General features: G+C 52.6%; 1 pseudogene; it reads left to right on the top strand.

Annotated features, from left to right (window-relative positions):
• Positions 1 to 15,910, top strand: part of LOC102133840 (guanylate cyclase D-like) — a 94,676-nt pseudogene extending 78,766 nt beyond the window's left edge.
• The last annotated feature ends 4,765 nt before the right edge of the window (positions 15,911 to 20,675 follow it).

Raw genomic sequence — 20,675 nt, 5'->3', positions numbered from 1 at the left:
CTCTATTGGCCTTAGCCCTAATTTGTGACTCACCAGCCTGTCCAGCCACAGCCCTCCACAAAGGCAGGGACAGGGGAGGGCCAGGCCCCGAGGGCTGGAGCCAGATTGAAAAGGATGCCTTGGGAGGAATTTTTCGAGGACACGATGAACTCTGAGACGCCAGACAATCTGCTGATAGCATTATTTATAGTATCCCAACAACCATAATCGCCAACACTTATTGAGGGTTTAGTGTATACTGGATGCTAGTATTAAATGCTTTATATGTATTAGCCCATTTATTCAGCAAAACAATTTATGAGGTAGGGACTGGTACTGCCAATTTATATATGAAGAAAATGAGGCAACAGAGGCTAAGTGGCTTGTTTGTTAACATAATCTCAGTGGGATCTGAGGCCAAGATTTGAGCCAGGTTATGGTGGTCCAAAGGCCCTTGGTTGGGGAGGCTCACCATCCCCATGAGATAGACATCCTCAGGATAAAGCTGCGGGTTCATAGTGGTCCACAAGCCCTCCAGGAGCTGCCCCACATACCTCCCCAGTTGTGTCTCCACCTCTGCAGGCCTCTGGATCCTCACACATGTCTCGCTGTCTCTAGCCCCCAGGCCTTGGTACCTCTGTTTCTCCTCCTGGAGCAGTGCTCTCCCTCCTCTTCACCTAGCTCCCTTCTGGCCATGTGTCTGGTCTCATTAGCCTTCCCCCCATCCCAGACACAGTTAGGGGTGCCTGTTTGATGCTTGCATAACTCCCCCTACATTGCATTTTATGGTTCCACCCTGAATCACTTCCCAGTGGCTGGCAGTGTCCAGCACATCATAGATCCTCAGGAAATGTGTGTTGACAGAATGAGGAGGACACTGAGGCACAGAGAGGGAAGTGACCCGCCTGAGGTCACACAGCTGGCCAGCAGCAAAGCCAGAACAGGAACCTACGGCATCCACCACGGTGCTCCATCCACTGCACCATACTGACCAACACGCACCCACAGGACCTGCGCCACCGACACCCAAGGGTGCAGCTTCCCTCCTGTTCCCCATTCAGGACCTTAGATCCCCGCCCTGGCCCGAAGTTCCAAGGCGTTCCTGAGTTTCCCTCTTGCCTCCAGAGTCACCCTGGCCCCACAGCCCCAGGAAAAGATTCCTCATCTCATCTCGCTGAGCCCCACAGCTTTGATCTGCCCTGAGTCACCCTGGCCTCATCTCTTCCTCCGCTGCTAATCTTTCCTCACACATGTGTCCCCTGGCTCTGAATCATCCCTTCTGACTGCTCTGAACTCTGGCCAGGAGGTCTGCATCTTTCTGGCAGAATGAAATGAAATCAAACAAGGCCCACACAACCCTCCAGATGTGGGGAAAGAGGAGGCCCCTTCTTCATGATGTGCGAGCATCTCTCATCACTCATGTCATCCGCCTCGGTTTCCCCTTCATCCCCGACAGGATCTGGTTACTGCTCTTTAATCCGGTCTGGGTTGGGAGGCAGCCAGGCAATCATTTCCTGGTTTCGCAGGGGTCTGCGATTCCCTCCCGCGCTCGCTGAGTGTGCACTTTCACGGACATGACTCCAGAGCAGAGCCACTGGGGACTGTCGCGGAGGCAAGGCCTCAGCCCCACCTGTGGCTCAGCCAGGCGTAAGTCTTGCCCTGGCCCTACTGCCAAGCCACCCTGGGCATGTCACCTCTCTGAGCCTCAGTACTCCATTTATAAAACAGGGATGAAAGTGTCTCTGGTATAGGATTGCTCTGCAGATTAAGGAATGTGAGAGAAAGCACCATGGTTCATTGAGTCATCACCTTACCCTTGGGCACCTGCCACATGCCAGATGCTGAGGCATCCCTGAAAGCACAGAGGGAAGGGACAGCATTAGTTAATCGCCTACAGAGGGCTCACTTGGCTGGGGAAATTTCACAACTGATCTCATCTAACCCTTTCAGTGCCTGTCAGGGGTATGGATTACTATCCTTACTGTATAGATGAGGACGCAGGCACAGGGAGGGTAAATGACTCACTTGGGGTCACACAGCAAGTCAGTGGTGGGGTTAGAATTCACATCTGCGTTTGATAGTAGGGACCTTTTGCTTGCACCTCTCCCCTGGCTGTTTCTCCCATCTGTGAAGGGAACCACTGCCTCACTTTCAGCTGAGAGCCCACTATGATAGGCAACTTTGAGTACATCACCTTTACGAGTCCCTGGAGAACATGCCTGTGCCTGGTCATCTTTCTGTCTCTAGGGTTAAGGAGTGAATGTTAATCACCCTGCACGTTCCCTTCCAGCTCAGGCATCAGGCAGGTCAGCAGCTTAGAGATCAGCTTTAGCAGATCAGAGAATGTGGTCTGGTTGTATGGCCACTGTGGGGCTTTCTACTCCTCTCCCCTAGTCTGGACTGTGGGGTCACACATCTGAGGCAGGGCTGGGTCCCCAGAGCTGGTACACCCTCCCTGTGTCACAGCTGCACACCCAGCAGGCAGGGTGAGAGCAGAACCTCCTCAGAGAGAGAGAAAGGGCCCAAGCTATGTGCAGCAAGAGGCAGCATAGTGCACAGACTCTGGAACTGGACTGACCAAGTTCAAACCCAGGCACTGGCTGCAAGTGACCTTGGCAAGGGACTTCATGCCTCTGACCCAGTTTTCACCTGCAAAACGGCCTTAGTAATGGTACCCATATCCCAGAATTCTTGTGACCATCCAATGCGTTCATAATTGTAAAGGCTTTGGGACTGTGTCTGGCACATAGTAAGCACCATATGAGTGTTTAAGAGGCACTTAGTCCTTTTTCCAGTCTCGCCTATCAAGTAAGGCATTCCTCCTCCTGCAATGAGGAAGAAGAGAGAGCAGGGAAAGCCAGGAGTCTCTCATGATTTTCCCTCCTGGGGAGTGGAGTGGAAAATCTCTTTTGTGGAAAGGTGCACAGCTTGGGGCAGCCCTGCCACCACCCCTGCCACTCTTACCACCAGTCCATGAATGCCGGGTGGACAGCAGCAGGCAGACCACAGGGCGGGAGAGCAGGCCACAGCCCAGAGGAGGGAGACAGCTTTCTTGCTGGGGACTGGTAAGATTCTGTGCCCTAGATGGCGTGTGAGCGGGACCGATGGAGGGGTGGGGTTTCAGCAGATAGAGACTGGGGAGAGTTTTTCAGGCAGAGGGATCTGGTGCTCCAGGCCTCGAGGTGAGCAAGCACTGGGTGTCTCTTGAAATGGTAGAAAAGATTTCTGTCTGGCTGAAGCGTGGGGAACCAGAAGCAACTGTTAGAAAACGTCAGGCAATCATGCAGATGAAGGAGGCCCTTGCTAGCTAGGCCAGGGGGCCTGAATTTTAAGCCACCGACCATAGGGAGCAAACTGAAGTGCATATCAGAGCGGAATGTGATGTAATTAGGGCAGATCACCTTTTGGTAGTGCGGTGGAGGATAGCTGGGGTGAGGGAGAGATCACAGGGCCGTGTGGGCGTTGGTAGTGGGGCACAGTCCACACTTGCGAGTCGCGTGAGAAATTTTTTGAATTACAGCGCCCCCTATGGGCGGTGGTGCATCACTATTCTTGTGCGCCAGATGCTAAGTGCAGAAGTGCCTGGCAGGGGAGGCTCTGCTGCCCAGGACTGGTGAAGCCAACACGTGCCTGCTTTAGGAGGAACAGTGCAGGAGCCGGGAAAGACTCAGAGGGTAGAGTTGCTGTCTTCACCCTGGCAGGCTTGGCCTGTGGCAGGGGAGAAGGCTATGCTTCTTTCACATCTGTGTTCCGAGCACCTGAAACAGGGTCTTAGGAACAGAAGAATGTGCTTAGGAAAGGTATACGCGTACAGTTCAGGGGGTGGAGCTGGAACCAACTGGTGAAAGGCAGGTTTTAACTCAACTCAAGTTTTGAAAATCAGAGTTACAGCCGGGGGCAGTGGCTCACACCTGTAATCCCAGGACTTTGGGAGGCTGAGTCAGGCAGATCACCTGAGGTCAGGAGTTCAAGACCAACCTGGCCAACATAGTGAAACCCCATCTGTACAAAAAATACAAAAATTAGCCAGGCATGGTGGCTCACGCCTGTAGTCCCAGCTACTTTGGAGGCTGAGGCATGAGAATCACTTGAATCCAGGAGGAGGAGGTTGCAGTGAGCTGAGATTGTGCCACTGCACTCCAGCCTGAGCAACCTTGGTAAAAAAAAAAAAAGAAAGAAAGAAAAAAAGAAAAAGAAAGAAAGAACAGAAAGAAAGAAGAAAAGGAAGAAAGAAGAAAGAAAAGAAAGAGAGAAAGAAAGAAAGAGAAAGAAAGAAAAGAAAAGAAAGGAAGGAAGGAAGGAAGGAAGGAAGGAAGGAAGGAAGGAAGGAAGGAAGGAAGGAAGGAAGGAGAAAATCAGAGTTGCCTAAAGAGAGAAGTGGCTACTGAAGAAGGAGAAACTTTCCTATCAAGGGATGTGAGTAAGCGAGAACAGCCACTGGGGTGGGGGAAATTGGGTGGGTGACCAGCAAAGCCCCTTCCAGTTAGGAGATTCCAAAACTGTAATGATGAGGAGAAGGACGACAGCAGACTCTGTGTATTCAGCATTGGTATGCCTGCTTCTGTAAATACTTCACTGCTAACATTCATTCCACATAAGAGGAAACTGAGGCTCAGCCAGGTGAAGTTGTCCAGGTAAATGGCAGAGCCAGGGCTTGAACCTACATTTGTCTCATGCCAAAACCTACATTCTTTCTAGTACACCTTTGGAAGGCCAGCAGGGTTTGGAAAATGGGAAGCGTCCTCTAAATATATACAGTCCTCTCCAAATTAATCCCTGATGTGCCACTATGGCCTTGAACAGATGGGGTACCCAGGTCTGCCACCAAGGAGCTCAGGGCCTGAGGCCAGAGATAATAAAAAGAGCCATTGTTGCCTGGAATACAGACAAAGGTGATCTGAAATGTACAGATCCAATCGTTGCTAAAGTGCCCGGAACTGGAGGCCTAGCAAAGATGGCACTGTGGGCCAGAGACCCACGGGGCGGGTTGGGACTCCCAAGAAGCAGCCATGTGTAGCAGGATGTGCGGTGGCCAGGGAGGGTATGTTCTCATGCTGGAGTGTGAAGGCTGCTGTTTCTAGGTGGAGACCACTGGGGATGCCTACATGATGGTGTCGGGGCTGCCTCAGCACAATGGGAGTCAGAATGTCGCTGAAATCAACAACATGGCCCTGGATGTCCTCAGCTCTGTGGGTGACTTCTGGATGAGGCATGCACCCAACGTGCCCGTTTGCATGAGGGCTGGCCTGCATTCAGGTATGGGCTAGGGGCCTCCAGGGTGAGGCACCACATCCATCTCCCAGTCTTCCCTGGGGCGCTGGCTGGGACGCCTCCAGTGGCATGCTTCTGGATGTCTGAGATTCTCAAACTCTATGGTAAAAACATTCTATGTTTCTTTTTCCTTACATTATTTTAAGGTCCTAATTATGTTATAAATAAGAGAGTCAGGCCGGACATGGTGGCTCACGCCTGTAGTCTCAGCATTTTGGGAGGCCCAGGCATGGGGATCACAGGAGGTCGGGAGTTTGAGACCAGCCTGGCCAACATGGAGAAACCCTGTCTCTACTAAAAATCCAAAAATTAGCTGGGTGTGGTGGCTCACACCTGTAATCTCAGCTACTCGGGAGGCTGAGGCACGAGAATCGCTTGAATCCGGGAGGCGGAGGTTGCAGTGAGCCGAGATGGCGCCACTGCACTCCAACCTGGGTAACAGAGTAAGATTCTGTCTCCAAAAAAAAAAAAAAAAAAAAAGAGAGAGAGAGAGAATGTGTGATGCTGATAGTCTGATGGAAGAGGCAGGACAGAAACCTTCTGTGGTCATGCAAACAACCAAATGTTTCCTGGGATGGGTCTGGGAGAGCCATCGGAGTCATGAATATACCCTTTCCATGTCCCTGCTCCTTCCACCATGGTTCCCCTCACCTGCAGGATAAAGTCCACTGGCACTGCCACCACCACCCCACCACCACCATAGCCTCTCCAACCCCATCTCCCACCACTCCCTGCATGGCCCTCCATCCACACTCAGCTATGTGCAATTTCACACACACGTGTTCCCTGCCTCTGTGCCTCTGCGCCTGCTGTTCCCTGCCCACTCATTCTCTCATCCTTCAAGACAGAGCACATGTATCCTCTTCTCCAGCAAGTCCCCTGGGCTGGATTAGGGGCCCTTTTTGGTGCTGGCACAGTCCTGGTGCTTCTTTCATCACAGCCTTGATTGCAGGTTACACATCTCTCCCCACCAGGCTGGGAGCTGCCCAAGAGCAGGGAGGAGCTCTGATCTATCTATGACCCCTCACCTCCAGCACAGAGCCTGGCACAAGCATCAGGTCCTCTCTGGATGTCGTTGGAGACTCCAGTTAGCTTAATCCTCACCTCACAACTGGAGCCCAGGATGTGCAGTGGGGAATGGCACAGGGGGTAGAGAAGGGTGAGGCTGTCATTGGGCTCTCTCTCTGGTCCAAGACCTGCTGGAGCTCACCGGGTACATTCGAGTTTCAGGGTCCTGTGCAGCAGGGATCGTGGGTCTCACGATGCCTCGGTCTTGCCTCTTTGGGGACACTGTCAACACGGCCTCCCGGATGGAGTCCACAGGACTGCGTGTGTATCTCATAACTTCTATCCTGCCCAAGGCAGAGACTCTTTCAATAACCTGTGCAGCCTGGCTGTTTAATATAGTTCTTAGTAACCAAATCACCACCTGGTGGCAACGTACCCTAGTTTTCAGGAAAGCAACTACTATGTTGGTGCAAAAGTAATAGCTATTTTGGCATTAAAACTAATGACCGCACCATTCTCCTGCCTCAGCCTCCCGAGTAACTGGGACTACAGGCGCACGCCACCGCACCCAGCTAATGTTTTGTATTTTTAGTAGAGACGGGGTTTCACCATGTTAGCTAGGATGGTCTCCATCTCCTGACTTCGTGATCTGCCCGCCTCGGCCTCCCAAAGTCCTGGGATTACAGGCGTGAACCACTAAACCCGGTAGGCGGAGCTTGCAGTGAGCCAAGACTGCAAAAAAAACAAAAAACAAAAAAACAACAACTAGCCGGGCACGGTGGCTCAAGCCTGTAATCCCAGCACTTTGGGAGGCTGAGACGGGCGGATCACAAGGTCAGGAGATCGAGACCATCCTGGCTAACACGGTGAAACCCCGTCTGTACTAAAAAATACAAAAAACTAGCCGGGCGAGGTGGCGGGCGCCTGTGGTCCCAGCTACTCCGGAGGCTGAGGCAGGAGAATGGCGTAAACCCGGGAGGCGGAGCTTGCAGTGAGCTGAGATCCGGCCACTGCACTCCAGCCTGGGCGACAGAGCCAGACTCAGTCTCAAAAAAAAAAACCAACTAACGGCCACAGCTGCAATTACTTTTGCACCAGCCTAATAGAAGGAGATGATATATGTCATTGGCTCTTTTAACTTTCCACACAATATTTATGGTGATCTCATGAGGGCATTAGCAGAGAAAACAATGACTCAAGAGGCAGGAAATCTGGGTCCTAGCCCTGGCTCTGCAACTGACTTGCTTAGTGTCCTTGGGCAAAATGTTCTTCCTGTAGGCCTCAGTTTCCCCATTGTACAAAAAAGGGACCCTTTAAAGTGTGTGTGTGTTTTTTAATTGGTCACGTGCCACCTCCCTTTATGCTGGGGCAGCCCTGACAGCACCATGAAGACATCCCCAACGTTTTTGGCCCTTACTGGCAGCAGGAGCTACCACAATGGCTTGGCTAGAGCAGCTAAAATGTTGAAGACCCAGGTCCTCTGCCTCTGGCTATGTAGGTTGCTGCTCCTTAATGTTCAGGGTACATCCTGCATAACTGGACGCTATGGCTTTACTGGGAAGTCCTGCTCTTAAAAGAAAACTAAAAACTGCATATCTTCCCTGACTCAGCCTTCACTGACTTCCTTACAAGTAGAAATTATGTTCCTGGGGGTTCTGACTCCATCATGAGTTCCCCTTAACACTCAATCTATGTAATTTGCTTTTCCTCTGGGTCTTTTTTAGTGACCGACAATTCAGAGGGACAAGAGGGCCAGAAGAAGGGTGTCGCATAAATCATCACTATGTGTACGATTGATTGGAACTGCAGTCGCTGCAGGCTCCTAATGATTTTACCAAATACTGGGTATGCTGTCACCAGGTGGTGACTTGATGACTGCCTTTCTTCTCAGCGTACAGAATTCATGTCAGCCGAAGCACTGTCCAGATACTGCTCAGCCTTGATGAAAGCTACCAAATTGATAACAGAGGTCAGACTGAGCTGAAGGCGAGAGAATTTCGTGGTCTTTCTGGGAAAAGTCCCCAAGGATCCAGTTTCTGTGGGAAGCAGGGAAGATTCTCATCTGACTGATGTGACTGCCCAGAGTTGGGGATGTAGCTGGTCACCTTTACATGTCCTCTATGCTCCCCAAATTCTAAGGAAACATTGCTTCCTGGGAGCCATCTGGCTCCCTGTGAGAGGAAAGGCCAGGACAGAGAAGTCACTTCTCCTGATGGCCTATCTGTGTAGCATGCCAGTGTACAACACACATCAAAATATTTATCACTCATAGTAATAACGAGAGGAGCATTGTTGACCCCATTTTACAGTTGAAAAAATTCAATTAAAGAGGCAGGGTGGCTTATCAAAGTCACATAGCTCGTAATTCAGATCTCACGGCTCCAAAGCTTGTGCCTTCTCCATAGCACTGTTGGGCTCCTACCCATCCCTCAGAACCCCAGCTCAGACATCATCTCTCACTGCAACCCACCCTAACCCAGGAATACTCCTTCTCCTCCTTCTTCCCCACACACAGTGACTGTCATGCCTTCTCTGTGTACCCACCAGTCCCAAGGCCAGTTCTCTGCTGTTACAGTGTAATGTTGGGTTGCTAATGCTCATGAGCACCTCAAAAGCAGAGAAAGGTCTGTAACCTGCGCATTCTCTCTTAATGGTAACATTCTATAAAGGCAATGGTTCAGCATTCCTTTCAGTGATTTTCTTCCTACCCCTTCTCCTCTTATTCCTCAAATTCCTAAGCTGAAGCCAGGTATGTCAGGGAGACCGGAGCAATCTAGCTTAAAGGCCTGATGCACTGGGTCCCGGAAATTGGGTGCCATATGGGACTCGCTTCATTACACTGTGGAATGTCGGTGCAGGAGGCTGCAGCACAGAGATGGGCAGCAACTTGTTCATGGTCACACAGCCTATGAAGGCCAGCAAACATGGAATCTTTTGCTCTGGATGGCTGGGGTTAGGGAAGAGTGAGCTGGAATAAGTCAGGGCAGGTGTGTCTTATTTAAGGAGGGTGAACACTGGGCGTCCTGAGGAATGGATGACTTATGCCAGAAAGGGATGCAGAGAGGTGTGGGGAGGGCAGCATGCCAACCTCAGGCTCTTCAGGCTGGCCTGGGGGCTCCAAGGACAATATTCATCCCATAGAGCCCTGGCCCAGGATGGGGCACGGAACCTCCAGCCCAGCCAGCCCCGACCCTCATGTTCTCAAGCCCCCTCACTCCTGACCTCCAGGAGCTGCACTCCCACCCCAGGGGAGGCCACCACACCAGGTCCTTCCATTGTGAAGTTTGGAGAGAATCACAGATGGTGGGATCTTGGCACTCTAGAGCTGCTGATCACAGAGCTCATGATTCTCTCTCTCTCTCTCTCTCTCTCTCTGCCTCTCTGTCTCTCTCTGTCTGTCTGTCTGTCTCTCTGTCTCTCTGTCTCTGTCTCTCTCTCTGTCTCTCTCTCTATCTCTGTCTCTCTCTCTCTATCTCTGTCTCTCTCTCTCTTTCTCTTTCTGTCTCTTTTGCTCTTCTTTCTTTCTTTCCCAGGCTGGAGAGCAGTGGCGCAATCTCGGCTCACTGCAACCTGCACCTCCCAGGTTCAAGTGATTCTTGTGCCTCAGCCTCCCGAATAGCTGTGATTACAGGCATGTGCCACCATGCCTAGCTAATTTTTGTATTTTTTAGTAGAGATGGGGTTTCTCCATGTTGGACAGGCTGGTCTTGAACTCCTGACTTCAAGTGATCCACCTGCTTCAGCCTCCCAAAAGGCTAGGACTATAGGCATGAGCCACCACGCACTTGGCCAGGTTATTTCTTTAACAGAAAAATATTAACTTATTTAATCTTTACAACTTTATGCAGTACTGAGGAAATGGAGGCACAGAGAGGTAAAGTGAGTCGGCCAAAGTCACACAGCTAGAAGGCAGCAGAGCCAGGATTCGAATCTCCAGGCTCTAGGCTGCTCTCTACAGAGCTGTTGGAATCACACATTCTGCCCTTGCTCTTCAGCTTGAGGAGGTTTGGAAGTGGGGGGACCTTCCCATCCCCTTCCCTCTCTCTTCCAGGGGAAGGGCATCGAAGAGACCTACTGGCTGCGGGGGAAGGCAGGTTTCCCCAGGCCCCTCCTCGCACCTGTGGACATCAAACCTGGGTGAGTAGGAGAGATTTCCCAAAAAGCTTGGACGCTTTTGTTTTATATTCAATACTTGTGATTTTTCTGATTTTAAAAGTATTTCCCGCCTAGTATGGAAAACTTGGAAAATACAGAATTCTTTGAATATTCAATAATCCCCATCTTTCTACTCCTGGAAGACAGCTGCTGTTGGCACTTCAGCAGGGCTCCCATGCACCTGTTTCTCAAGTGCTTGGCGTGCATGAGGTCATGCGGCCCAGATCACTTCTCATCCCGACCTGTGCCCTCAGCTCACTGTCCTGAGCACCTTCCTGTATTGTTCGCAGTACTTTATAAACATACCCGCAGTAGGCCAGGCACGGTGGCTCACGCCTGTAATCCTAGCACTTTGGGAGGTCGAGGCAGGTGGATCACCTGAGGTCAGGAGTTCAAGACCAACCTGGCCAACATGGTGAAACCCCATCTCTACTAAAAATACAAAAATTAGCTGGGCATGGTGGTGGGTGCCTGTAGTCCCAGCTACTTGGGAGGCTGAGGCAGGAGAATCACTTGAACCCAGGAGGCCAAGGTTGCAGTGAGAGGAGACCGTGCCATTACACTCCAGCCTGGGTGACAAGAACAAAACTCTGACTCAAAAAACGATAAACAAAAAAACCCATAAACATACCCGCAGTGACTGCATCTGAATTGCAACATGTGGACGCTCCGGGATTTGCAAAGCCTATCTCTATTGCAGAGAATGCAGTCTTTCCATTTTGAACTGACTACAGGTCATGATTTGGTAAACATTATCAGGCATTTATTGCTATTCAGACTATTTCTGCAGATAAGGAATTTTTAGATAAAAAGAGCACCCACATTTGGGGAGCCATGTGAAGCAGATTCTCAGAGTGCTTGTGCCTGCTTGGTGATTTGTCTCTTCCCTCTGTTCTCTGTCCCCTAGAACCCATGTCCCTCACTGAGGGCAACATGGATGGGGTTGGGGAAGAGAGAAAAGTTAATAACATTTTACTTCAAAGTGCTGTTCCTTACTCCCTTCCATCCCATCCGTGGGCAGGCAGTCTGCAGAGAGTCGGAGGGCAAGGGGCACAGGTGTTGCCAATTGCCAAGAAGGTCCCAGGGACCATAGAGGCTGACTGGCTGATTGCACCGGTGGGGAGGCTGAGCTTGGGGAAGGGCAAGGCCCCACCTGGCGTGCTACAGCACCACCACATCAGTGCCTGGGCCAGAGCTCAGGCTCGCTATCTCTCTGCCCAGAATGTACCCTTCATCAAAACTTCCAACGGGCTCTGCTCAGTTCTTCCAAGATGGCCCCCCACCCAAGGCCACCCCTTTCCATCCCTCATAGACAAGCAATATGGGCTTCCTGGGAAGGGACCAGAGTTGGAGCAGCCCAGGCTGAGTATCATCCAACCAGGTGGAACTGATGTGAACAGGGCAGGTCACAGCAGCCATCGCCTTTCCCTTCCTGCTGTTGGGGGGCCAAGGCCTTGGGACCCCAGGAAGCCTGGGGCACAGCAGTGCCTCAGGGCAGGAGTTGCTCTCGTTCATCTGAGTTCCCCCTGCCACACACACATCAGGGTCCCGAGGGGCTCCCAACAAGGGAGGGAGGGAAAGAGAGTGAGTGTGTGGGCAGATGCCAGTGTAGGACGGCGAGCCTCCTGGGGTGCAGACACACAGGGACACCCTTTTCACAGGGACACACCAGCCTCTCGGGGAGAACCAGCTTGTGCTGGTGGAAAGGGATTCACGTGGCTGGGGCCCTCCTCCTTTGCAGAGTGATGGATGGCCTGCAGGGCAGGCAGTGTGGTGTGAACACAGGGTTCAGGCCTGGCAGCGTGGTGTGAACACAGGGCAGGCAGTGTGGTGTGAACACAGGGTTCAGGCCTGGCAGCGTGGTGTGAACACAGGGCAGGCAGCATGGTGTGAACACAGGGTTCAGGCCTGGCAGCGTGGTGTGAACACAGGGTAGGCAGTGTGGTGTGAACACAGGGTTCAGGCCTGGCAGCGTGGTGTGAACACAGGGCAGGCAGCGTGGTGTGAACACAGGGCAGGCAGCGTGGTGTGAACACAGGGCTCAGGCCTGGCCCTGACTGTTGTGTGGCAGATCTTGCTCCTGTCTGGGCCCGTTGGGCTCTTCGGCTGGACTCGGTCCTCAGCTCCCCCATGGTCCTCTTCTCCCTTCCCTTACGTGGAGGGCCTCTCCTCCTGTTCTCCTCCCTGTGTCCTGAGGAGTAAGCCCTCCTCTGGCCTTGCCTCCCTACCAGCCCCCACCCCACTGCTCGTCTCCACTCAGAACTCAACTTCTCAGAAGCTGGCGGCTGCCGCTGACTTCACTTCCTCACCTCCCACTCCCTCCCCGGCCCCCACAGTCTGACTTCCACCCCCTCAGGCCAGAGGGCTCTTCGAAAGGTCTCCAGTGACCTCTGTCCATGTCACCAGATCCAGGGGCAGTTTTAGTTCCCAACTTGACTGCTTAGCAGTGTTCATTCTGCTGCCCTCCTTTTCCTAAAAACTCTTTCTTCCCTGGCCTTCTCCTCTGGCACGAGCTCATCCTCCCCTTCTTGGGGCCTCCCTTGCTACCCAGACACTAACGACACCCAGTACACACCTCGAGCTCCCACCCCACTGGGCACCAGGCTCCCGTCGCTCTGGCTGCTCACTCAATGATTCCTTCTGGGGCTTCTTAGCGCCACAGACTGCAAAGCTCCAGCAACCCTTGAAACCTGGTCCTCCAACATCCTCAGTCAGACAGCCCAACACCATCCCGGGCTCCTGGCATCTCCACACCTACCCCCATCCATTAGCAAGTCTGGAGCCTCCAGAGCCTCTGAGGAGGCAGGTGGGCGTCCTTGCCCCGACCCAGGCCTCAGGCTCAGATCCTGCACACAGCATGTGTGTGTGCCTAGCAGCCCCCACTCCATCACCCATCCCTTCTCTGGCTGGCTTCTCCACCTCCATGCCTCCACCCTGGCCCAAGCCACCACCCCTCTCAGGTGGCCCGCCGCAGGGCTCCTAGACAGTTCCCTTCCATCCATCTCTACCTGGCAGCCAGAATTATCTTTTAAAAACACAAACATGGGCTGGGCGTGGTGGCTCATGCCTGTAATCCCAGCACTTTGGGAGGCCGGGGCGGGCAGGTCACTTAAGGTCAGGAGTTGGAGACCAGCCTGGCCAACATGGAGAAACCCTATCTTTACTAAAAACACAAAAATTAGCCAGGTGTGTGGTGGGTGCCTGTAATTCCAGCTACTTGAGAGGCTGAGGCAGGAGAATCGCTTGAACCCAGGAGGTGGAGGTTGCAGTGAGCTGAGATCGTGCCACTGCACTGCAGCCTGGGCAGCAGAGCAAGACTCTGTCTCAAAACAACAACAATAACAAAAGCCACAGACATGATGGACAGGACAGGTTGCTGCTGTTAACCCTTCTGGGCCGTCCCATCGCCCTGAGACTAAGCAACCTTTCATGCAGCCTCCAAGGCCCTGCGCTGTCCAGCCAGTGACTGCCTCTCGGCCCGGCCTCTCCTGCCACCTTCTGCTGCTCACCAGCTGCTCATGGGCCTCCTCCCGAAAGCACACCGTGTTCTTCCTACCTCCGGCCGCTTGCTCTTGCTGTTCCTGTACCTGGAATGCCCTTTGTCATCCTGGTCTCAGTCAAATGCTGCTTCAGTCAGGAGGTGGCACAGGTCACACACTCTAGACAGGCCCTGCTGTCACCCTCCAGCTCATTTCCCAGTGTGGTGGCCTCCACAGCACTTGTAACTACTGACATTTCTTGTTTGCCAGTTGGCGGAGCTTGCCCTGCCCACATAAGACTCAGGAGATCCTGGACTGCCGAGGCATTGGCACATCTGTCCATCGGTGCTCAGCACCCAGGGAATGTGACCTCTTGAGTCTCCTACACACCAGCCACCTTCCATCAAGTCCCCTGCCCTGGTCTGTCCTTTCAGGCACTACTGAAAAGCCCAGCTCCCAGTCCTCACCCAGCCCATCCTGTCTCAGAACCGGGAACCTGCAGATCTGGCAGCCATTTGTCATCCTACGCCCCCTCAGCTGATGGCTTTTCCACTCCTGGACAGAAACTTTAGAAAGTGCCAGAAATGTTTTCATCTTCTTGGCTCAGAGAGAGGGAGGAGGGCGGAGATAAGTCACAGTGGGCACCACCTGACATGGGAGCCTCCCACACCTCCACGCAGGCAGGGGAGGGTCTCTGCACCCCAGTCCTGCATGTGAGCTCGCCGGGTGCACACACTTGTCATGGGTGTGGAACACCACATGCCCCTCTACTTGTCTAGAGATGAGGTCACAGACACACGCGCACACACACACACACACACAGACACAGAATCTCTGCAGGAGGGGCTCAGGACAGGCTGGATGGGAACTTGTCTTGGAGCCACATTTATAAAGCAGTTATCAAATTTTTGCTTGCACTGTATGTTATAATCTGATTTTTATTTTTTTGAAGCCAAGTTTCCTAAAAGTGTTTTTATCCCCACTTTATGTATTTCCCATATCTGCAGAAGTGATTTGTCTTTCTCTCCAGGGATTTTGAGGAGGCTGGTGGAGATTGGGGGAGGGGACAAAGGCCCCCCACCCCAGTAACCATGGCTTGGTGTAGCCACCAACTCAAGCAGCAGTACCCACGGAAGCACTTTTCACCAGACATCACAGAGACACTCCACACAGTGGCCCCCTCTCTCTGCCCTCGCCAAACAGGTGCAAAAACCTCCCCTGCCAGCCGGGTTGCGGTGAGACCCTGGCTGTCCCTCGGAGCCTGGCTTTCTTCTCTGGGTAACAGCAGTGACCCAGCTCCACCCTGTTCCCGGCACCTGTGGGCAGCAAGTGAGAAAAGGGAAGTGTGCAGGAGTCCAGGGTCCCTACCGTGGATCTGTATAATATCTGGGAGTCACAGAAGCCCTCACCATGGCCTCCCAACCTCCCAAGATGATGTCCTGAGTAGGGGCGGAAGCTGGGGTAACTCCCTATCTCCTAGGAGGCCACTGTGCTTGAAGCCGCACCTGAGGATGAGTCAGCGACGGCACGGCCTTGGAGAAGACACTTCACCTTTCCCAGCCTCAGATCCCTAAAGTTCTAGGTAGGGCAGGTGCCCACAGCCAGGCTGCTCGGGGCCCAGGAGCACGAAGGAAGTGAAAGGAGCGCCCCGTCAGCAGGGTGGGGCTGTAAATACCCACGACTGCGGCTTTCAGTGGTCGCTTTATGATTCTTGTTTCTCCTTTTTCCCCAGAGACCCTTGGTAAGACTTCATAAACCAAGAAATCAAGGTGGCCTTTGCCAAAGCCTGTCAGGACACGGAAGACCTTGGCCAGGCCCTGAGGAGAACGGTGTGGGGCAGGTGCCTGCACCAGCATGGAGCCTCCTGCGTATACCCCCTTCCCCTCCCTGCTCCACTTCCTTCAAAGACTTCCTTGCTGAGCTCCCTGGTGGCCAAACCGTAAGTGCCCAGAGTGATAGTAACTGATGCATTCCCATACGAATCCTAGAGCTGAACTTGCCTCTCGACACAAAAACAATAAAAATAGAAACCCTCTCCTCCTTTCACATGGTGCTTTGTTCTCAGCAAATGGTTTTGATGCAGAGAGCTCATTACCATGAGAGCAGACCCTGAGGAGCCCTGTGCCCACTGTCTAGCTGCAGGGCCCAAGGCCCAGGGGGGAGGAGGTCATTTGCCCCAGGTGGCACAACTGCTTCCGGCAGAAGCAAGGCTGGGACGAGGAAGGGAAGCCCGGCAGACAAGGGCTCCAGGCTCAGCTGGGCCTCCCACTTGCGACATACCTGTTTTGTCATCTCTAAAAGGGGCATTGAGAGGATTCAGAGCTTCTAACACAGGGCCTGGCCCTGTGTTCGCATTTCCCTTAGGAAATGCTCAAAGTACGCTGCCTCCTTCCCTGCCTTTCTCCCCAAGCCAGCCTAAACCTTTGGGGGTCTTGTGAGCACTGTGTCATGAGTCCAGGCCTTGGGACACAGGAATTCAGAAACTCAAGATGGAGGAGGGAAGATGAGAATTCCTCAGATCTCAGGAAAATGAGATGAGAGTTCTGTCTTACAGGAAAAAAAAAAAAAAAAAAACTCAACAGCCAACTTATTAAATTGGCTTCTAACATCAAAGAGTGTTCACCAAATATCCGTGGGTGATTTCAGAGCAGGCAAGATCAGGCACACGTGGAATTCATTTTCCAAACTGAGGGGAGAGGGGCATGGACCAAGCGGGCAGGTTAAACCCCAAACAAATGTATCCTTTCCTCAAAAGACCCTTTAGGATGGGAGAACTGGCACAAAAACTTTGAACTGAACTGGTGGTTGTTGGGAAAATGTTCTGCCTGAGGGCCGCTGTGCCCACAGAGGCCAGGGTGCCCGTATGTGTGTGTGTGTGTGTGTGTGTGCGCGCGCGCACGCGCACGCACATATAAGAAAAAAGAGGTATGTAAGGATGTGATGATGTATGTAGAATTGGCTTTGGGAGATGCCACTGCCTGTCTCTACCTGTGCAACTTTGGGCCTAACCTTTCTATGCCTCAGTTTGCTCAAATGCAAAACAGAGCCGGTTACTCTTCCATCCCATACCATCATGAGAGTTAAATGAGAGGACTGTGGAAACACCACACCTGGCCCTGCGAGCCTGCAGGAGTGTTGAGCAGGGAGGATCTGCACACATGTGTCTGTGGAATGTGCCCATGGCTTGTGTGTGATTATGTCTGTGCATGTGGTACAGCTGTTGGGACAGGGACAGAGATGTGGCCCTGGTTTCTCCACAGGCCCTCTGGGTGGCCCCCTTTAGGCCTACGGATTTTCTCTTGGGGCTCCAGTTTCTTCATCTGTAAAATGAGCATGTGGTCTAGGTGACTCCTAAAGCCCCTCTGGGTGCATAGCTGTGTGTCTGCCGTGAGCATCCATGAGCATATGCATGGATTCGTGCCCTGGCACCACAGCTGGACAGGAAGAGACCAGAGCTCGACCAGGACTCCTCTTTCTCACTGCTGTGGACTGAAGGCCTGTGTTCTCCGCCCACATTCCTATGTCAAAACCCCAGTCCCAATGTGATGGTTTAGGAGGTGGTACCTTCGGGAGGTGATGAGATTATAAGGCTGGAGCCCACACAAACGGGATTAGTGCCCTTGTGAGAAGAGGCCAGTGAGGTAGCTCTTTCCACCAAGGGAGAGCACAGCAACAAGGGGCCATCTGTGAACCTGTAAGAGAGGCCTCACCAACACCAGGCCCTGATGGCAACTTGATCTGGGACTTCCAAGCTCCAAAACGGTGAGAAGCAAATATCTATTGTTGAAGCCCTCCAATCTGTGTTACTCAGTTACAGCAGCCCAAGCTGACTAAGACACCTGCCAGGCGCCGAGTGGCCCAGGCTGGTCTGTTGGTGCCTCTAGGCCTTCTGTTCCTCACTGCACAGGAGGGCCCAGGCCCCTGCCCTAACTGCCTTACGAGGCTGCTGTTAGATCAAGGAGGCAGTGCGTGTGAACACACACTCGACTGAGAAGTGTAGTGCAGATGTGACTTGGGGGGGGTGGGGTGGGTGAACAGATCTGTGTGACCTTGTATATTTAAGTGGACGCCGGAGCTCAAAGGGCCCTTTGCAGGCAAGTGACAGTGAGCCTGTGCCTGTACCTGTGGACATGTGTGGGTTGTCATTGTGTCTGTGTCTGCATGTATGTGCTCGTCTGTAGACATCTGTGCACGTTGTCTATGTATATGTGCATTTATGTGTCCGTGTGTTTCTGTGTATATGCATTTATGGCTTTGGTGTGTCTACATGTATGCAGTTTTACTGTGCATGTTATATGTCTGAGCATGTCTGAGCATCAAAATCTGGGGCAGTGGTACATCCCCTCCTGTCCCAAAATCTGGGGCAGTGGCACATGTATCTGTGTGCATACCATGTGTGCCCATATGTGTGATGTGTGTCCAAGTACCTGTTGTGTGCATGTGTGCTGTTTGTCAGGGTGTGACTAGATTCAGCCATGGGTCTTCGTGCTCTTGGGCCCTCTGGAAGGTTGTATGGTGGGAGCAGCTCTCGCCCCTCTGCTCACTCCCTGAACTGCCGTTGCTGAGAGAGGCTGAGTCAGCTCTGTTCTTAGAGGCTCCTAAGGACTCTAGGAGGAAACTCTGGCTCCAAAGCTGACATACTGCATGTAACTAGACTCCCTACATTGGTCCGTTTTCACACTGCTATAAAGATACTACCTAAGACTGGGTAATTCATAAACAAAAGAGGTTTAATTGATTCACAGTTCTGCATGGCTGGGGAGGCCACAGGAAACTTACAATCATGGCAGAAGGCAAAGAGGAAGCAAGGCAACTCTTACATGGTGTCCAGGGAGATAGAGAGAGAGAAGGCGGAAGTGCCCAACACTTATCAAACAATCAGATCTCATGAGAACTCACTCACTACCATGAGACTGGCCTGGGGAAATCCCCCACCCATGATCCAATCACCTCCCACCAGGTCCCTCCCTTGACACGCAATTCAGATTACAATTCGAGACGAGTTTTGGGTGGGGACGCAGCCAAACCATATTCCCCCAACACACACCAGGGTTCTCACCTCTCTCCAACCTTCCTCCATCAGTTAGGGACAAAGGAAGATAGGCCCATGCCCACCTGGATCCTGCATCGTGCCCCGGTCCAGGGCTGGCCGTTTCCTCCTGGGAGGCTTTATGTCTCATTTATTCCCCATTTACCTGCTACCTGCTATGTGCCAGGTGTGTGGCAGGTGCTTCACGCACACTGACTAAACTGTGCCCACCCTCTAAAATGAGAGTTATTTGTGCACTTTACAGATGAGGAACTGGAGGCTTCGAGGGTGAAGTGCCTTGTATGTGTCAGCCCATCTGTCTCCGATCTGAGGTGGTGATGCAGGGCTACAAAAGCCCAGAAAAACAGCAATGGTCCCTGGAGGGTTCCCAGGGGAGGCAGCCTCAGTGAGCACACAAGTTCCTCTTCTGCAGAACAGGAGTGAGGATAGCACCTTTCAGGTGAGGCTGAGGAAATCCTCAGGAGGAGCCAGCCCAGCATTCGCATGGGCTTCCATGGACATGTTCAGACAGGACCCCAGAGATACAGCCCCAAGTCATGGCTTACATGATGAGTCAATGCCAGCTGGTGCCAATGAAGGCCCCTGCCTTCCCCTCAGCAGCCTGTGACCATTCACCTGTCCCTTGGAGTACATTCCCAGCAAGGGGACATTTCTAGAGGTTGGGTTCTTGCTATGGCAGATGGAGCTATGGGCTTCCAGAAGGTCCTTGCAGGGCTGGGTGATCTGGAATTGTTTGGTCCCTGGTTCTTCAGGTGGGCACACTTTGGGATGGACTCCTTAGAAAAGTCCAAATACTTTAGCCCTACATAGGCTGGCCCCACCTCATCTGCCCCCTACACAACCAACTCTTTGGCTATGACACACTCCTTATTCTTCTGCAAACCCCTCATGATGCTACATCTTTGCTCTTGTTATTTTCTCTACCGAGATGACCTTGTCCCTTTTTCAACACCTGGTGAATGCCTCTACATCCTTCAAAGTCTAGCTAAAATGCCACCTCTTCCTGAAACCCTTTCCCAATCCTCCTCGGTATGGAATTAGTAGCTGCCATGCCTGACCCTCACTTGACAGGAGGGACCTTATCTAGTTCCTTCCTTCAGTCCAATGCCCAGGAAGAGGCATGTACTAGAAAGCTGAATTGATGAATGAACAAATTAAGGAACTAACTAGCCCAAAGGCGTCTAATACATAATCTCCCTTCCAGCAATGCCAGCCCCTGAGGTCGCCTTCCTGGTTTCTCCTCTGCTGTTCTCTGCATCTGGGCTTGGTTGATCTGATGCTTAGCTGGGATCCCGGCACACCAGGCACAGGCAGCATGTCAGCTCATGGCTCCCCTTGCAGCCCTGCCTCCCCTCACCACTGCCCTCATGCTGCAATGGACGCCCTCACCTCCAACCCCTGTACGGGCCTGGAGGCTCTTTCCCAGCTCCCTGTTTCCCACTCCTGGCTAACTCCTTCCTCTCCAAATCTCTGTTCCTCTGCCAATTCCTCCAGGAAGCCTTCCCTGACACAATCCCTTTCACCCCAATGTGCTGTGGGAGGGGTACCTCCTCTGGCCCCTCAGCCCTGGGCCACCCTGTCCGTCACTGACTACACTCTAGGTATGGTCTTGTGTCAGCCTCTCCCTGCAGAAGGGGGCTTCTGGAGGGCAAAGGTGGGTCTGAACCCTGTTTGTGTGACCCCAGTGTCTGGCCAGTAAAGTTCAGTGGGAAAGAAATATGACAGACCAGGGA

Source organism: Macaca fascicularis, chromosome 14 (assembly GCF_037993035.2).
Source record: "Macaca fascicularis isolate 582-1 chromosome 14, T2T-MFA8v1.1".
NCBI lineage: Eukaryota > Metazoa > Chordata > Mammalia > Primates > Cercopithecidae > Macaca > Macaca fascicularis.
Note: the sequence above shows the minus strand (reverse complement) of the source record. Positions and strands in the feature narration are given on the sequence as shown.